This window comes from Alligator sinensis, unplaced genomic scaffold (assembly GCF_000455745.1).
Source record: "Alligator sinensis unplaced genomic scaffold, ASM45574v1 scaffold781_1, whole genome shotgun sequence".
In the NCBI taxonomy this organism is placed as follows: domain Eukaryota; kingdom Metazoa; phylum Chordata; order Crocodylia; family Alligatoridae; genus Alligator; species Alligator sinensis.
In genome coordinates, this window is record NW_005841845.1 from 2613793 (window position 1) to 2618686 (window position 4894).

Sequence of the window (4894 nt, forward strand, 5' to 3'; positions counted from 1 at the left end):
CGACACCCGCCGCAGCAGCCCCCGCGCCGCCCCCGCGCTGAGCACCGCCATTGCTGTCCGCCGCCCTGCCGCCTTCCGGAAGCGGAAGTGCCCCCCTCTCCGCCCACGTGTCCGCGCGCGCACCCCTCGGCCGGGCGGCGCGCTGCCCCGAACCCGCCTTCGGGCCCCGACCCCCCGCCTGCCCCAGCCGTGTCTAGACCCAGAGGGACGTGCACGGTTATTAGGAGACGGGATGGGGCGTCTCCCCCAGCACGTGCACGTCTTCATGTATCCCAGGATGTATGGATAGAGCATCCTACGTGGATTATATTCCCAAATATAAAGACATAGAGGATAGATTTCTAAATATATACTTCTAGGGGTCTAGAGATACCATAATAACTATGTTAGGGACTGTATCCCATCTTCCCCGATATACATACAAATCTTATAGATGTGTACCTCTATGGATACATAGATGTGTACATCTATATTGTATATAGATGTGTATATCTACCTACAAATCTACAATATATGTGTTATATGTATATAGGATGTATATATGTATGTAGATGTGTACATCTATAGTGATATATTTCTAGATGTCGAGATGTATCGTAATAAATATACGATCGATTCTATAAGAGAGACGCAACTACCCAGGATAAATCAATATACGATCGATTTGTAGATAGATCGATATATTTCTAGATAGAGCGTAATAAATATATGATAGATTATATAAAGGTATTGCATCTTCCCCAATAGAAATAAATACAGGATAGGTTTCTAGATATAGGTTTCTAGATGTATAGGTACAGCATAATAAACAGACTATATAAAGATATTGATATAGCATAATAAACATATTATAGACTTTATAAAGATTTCACATCTTCCCCAATATACATACATGTATTGTAGATTTGTAGATATATAGCATCTTCCCCAATATACATACGTATTTTGCAGATATATAGATAGATTTCTAGATATATAGTAATAAATGTATGATAGAGATAGATTATATAAAGATACACATCTACCCACTATAAATAGTGGGTAGATTTGTATCCTCGCACTCGCACTCAGAGGGTGGTGGTGGATGGATCATACTCGACTTGGGGGGAGGTGGGTAGTGGAGTCCCCCAGGGCTCGGTCCTGGGCCCTGCGCTGTTCAATGTCTTCATCAGCGATCTTGATGTTGGGGTGGAGAGCAACCTGTTTAAATTCGCTGATGACACCAAAATTTGGGGGGAGGTGAGCACGCTAGCAGGGAGAGAGAGATTGCAGAAGGATCTGGATAGGTTACAGGGGTGGGCAGACAGGAACAGGATGCGTTTCAATACGGACAAGTGCAGGGTGCTGCACTTGGGTAGTAGGAACCAGCAGCACACTTATACGATGGGGAGCTCCCTACTTGAGAGCACGGAGGCGGAAAGGGATCTTGGTGTCATTATTGACTCCAAGATGAACATGGGCCGACAATGCGAGGTCATGGTTGGCAGGGCTAACCGGACCTTGTCGTGCATCCACAGGTGCATCTCGAGTAGAGCCAGGGAGGTGATCCTCCCCCTCTATGCGACGCTGGTCAGGCCGCAGCTGGAGTATTGTGTCCAGTTCTGTGCGCCCCATTTCAGGAGGGATGTGGACAACATGGAGAGGGTCCAGAGGAGGGCCACCCGCATGATCCGGGGACAACAGGGCAGACCCTACAGTGAGAGACTGCGGGACTTGAACCTATTCAGCCTCCACAAGAGAAGGCTGAGGGGGGACCTGCTGACAGTCTATAAACTCACTAGGGGGAACCAGAAGGGTTTGGGGGAGACGCTGTTTCCCCTAGCCCCTGCTGGCATAACAAGGAATAATGGGCACAAGTTGATGGAGAGGAGGTACAGATTGGACATCCGAAAAAACTACTTCACAGTCAGGGCGGCTAGGAGCTGGAACCAACTTCCAAGGGAGGTGGTGCTGGCCCCTACCCTGGGGATCTTTAAGAAGAGGCTGGATACTTACCTGGCTGGACTCATTTGAGTCCCGTTTTTGTTTTTAGGGTGAGTGGTTTTGTTTGTGTTTTTGGGTTGTTCTCCCGCCCTGGCGGGGGGTCGGGCTAGAAGATCTATTAGGTCCCTTCCGACCCTGAAACTATGAAACTATGAAACTATGAAATACGTATGATAGGTTTCTAGATATATAGATGTATTTCTAGATATAGCATAATATATGGTAGATTATATAAAGATACACCTCTACCCAATATAAATACATATATGATAGATTTCTAGATATATAGATGTATTTCTAGATATAGCATGATAAATATGATAGATTAAAGATATCACATCTTCCCCAGTAGAAATAAATGAGGTTTCTACATATATACTTCAAGATCTATCGATATATCATAATAAACATATTATAGATTATATAAAGATATCACATCTTCCCCAATATACATACATATATTATATATTTGTAGATATATATATTTCTAGATATATAGTAATAAATATATGGTAGATTATATCAAGATACACCTCTACCCAGTATAAATACATATATGATAGATTTCTAGCTATATACTTCTAGACTCCTAGATATATCATAATAAATATAGATTATATAAAGATATCCCATCTGCCCAATATAAATATTTTAGATATGTTATTATATTTAAGGTATACATATATATGTATTATATTGTATAACTGTTTTATTATATTTATATTATAACCTAATATAATATATGTTTATATTATATATTTAAATATAATGCATATTGTAATAAATATCTACCTACATGTCTCTTGGAGGCATCAGCTGGCGTTTGGTTGGGTTTGGCAATTTACTCCAAGACAGCTGGGAAGCCCAGAGCTCAGTTGTGCCCCGATGCCGCCTTTCGAGCATTAAGTATATCAAAGCCAAAGCTCAGGCGTTTCCCTGATGCCGCTAGTGTCGCCCACCCTCCGGGAGTCTGCAGGAATTAGAGATAAGTCTCCAGGGGACTGCTGAGTGTCACTCAGGAGATAAATGATCTGGCATTCATTAAAATAAACATTCAATGTTGAATCAGATTCATGCAGAAGTCCAGCGGGTTTTTAAAATGTCTGAAGCACCAGGGTCGCGCCTCGGGTGGGTTTGGTGCCTAAACTCACAGGACTGAGACCCTGGAAAACAACCATCACACAAGGCAGAGAGCGGAGGCTGAAAGCGAGAGTGAATAGGGCATGAGTTTTCTTCCCTTGTTCCTCTCCCGCTTGCGGCCTCCAGCATTGAAGATGGAGGAATTTCTAACGCCCCTCACTCCTGCGCTCAGTAACGAGCAATGCCCCTATCCTCCGAGCACACGTCCGATCCCTTTCTGAACCCAGCTTGCACATCTGGTGCAAACAAAGTCGTCCCATCTCCCCCCACCCTTGAATGACATGCTGGGTGGAAAAAGAGCGGGTTTTTATTTTAGGCTTTATACTAATTTTATTTTGTGAAGCCTCAGTTCTGTCTGGTGAGAAACAGCAAATAATAAATCCCTATTTGCTTTCTTTTTGCCATTCAGTATTTTGTAAACCCTTCTCACATCCCCCCCCCACCCCTCAAGCATCTCTTTTCTAACTTGACCAGGCCTGGCCTCTAGTCTCTCCTCCTGGGGAAGCCCCTCCATACCGCTCATCATCCTTGCTGCCCTTCTCTATATCCTTTTGGAGGCAGGAAGACCAGTCTTAACACATTTCATTCTCACACCCTCAAACAGAGTTTGCCTTTTACTATTCACACCTTCCTTCTCAAATGAGGCTGCCTCCCTCAAATGCTACATGAATGCCAGGGTTATGAGTCAGGGCTGTAAGGTTGCCGCCGCATTGGTCTAAGGACGTCGACAGACCAGGTTCTTTAGGTAAATCTGCAATCTTTTATTAGACCAGATCAATTGGAAATGATAATCAATCAATTTTTCAATAGTTGGAAAAAAAAATTGTTCTTCGCAAGCTTTTGGGCACAAGCACCCTGACAAAGGCCTGGTCAATTTAGAAGAGAGATGCTTGAGGCAGGGACGTGAGAAGGGTTTACAAAATACTGAAGGGCAAAGAGAAAGCAAATAGGGACTTAACACCCCGAGGAAGGGAATTTGTGCCCAAAAGCTTGCAAATAAATTTTTTCCAACTATTTGAGTTGGTCTAATAAAAGATATCAGGTTTACCCAACAAACCTTGTCTGCCAAGGTTACAAGTGAGGTTTCACTTATTTAATACATCTTCTCTGCTATTACAGATAGATTTAGGGAATACGATGGCGATAGACAGACTGTAACAGTTACGCCTTAGAGTGGGATATGTCCAATTGCAGCTGCTTTGAAGTTTCAGAGCAGCCAAAAATACTGAATGAGTTATTAAGTCCCAGTGGATTCCTTACAACATCAATATGAGATTACCTGGATGTTAAACACACAACTCACAAAAAAAATCCTCACTCCTGCAGTTTAAAACTGAAACCACAGGTACTGGGGAAAAGACAAACAGCTTCCTCAGCATAGATTCCCAAGTGTCTAGAAACAGTCAGTGATTCTGGGTACCCCGGCCTGACACCCTAAAGACATCCCAGCTTTTCCAGAAGTGTTGAACATCAGCCTTCAGATAAAACGCCGCCTCCCTCCCTCCCTCCCCAGGCAAAGTGTGCATCCAAAATAAGGTAGTATCTTAACCCTGTTTGCAAGCAGGGCACCAGGACAATGGTCAGATCATAACTGGTGAGTAAGTGGGAACAACGCAGAGAGGTCTTGGATTGCAGCAACTTGTCTTTAAAAAAAGAAAAAAGACACCCCCCAATTAAAAAAAGGCATCATTCTGCACATTACAGCCAGATTTGCGCTGCAGCGTACAAAACTGTTACAGCCCCTTGCATTACCTGATCCAATATATAGCCG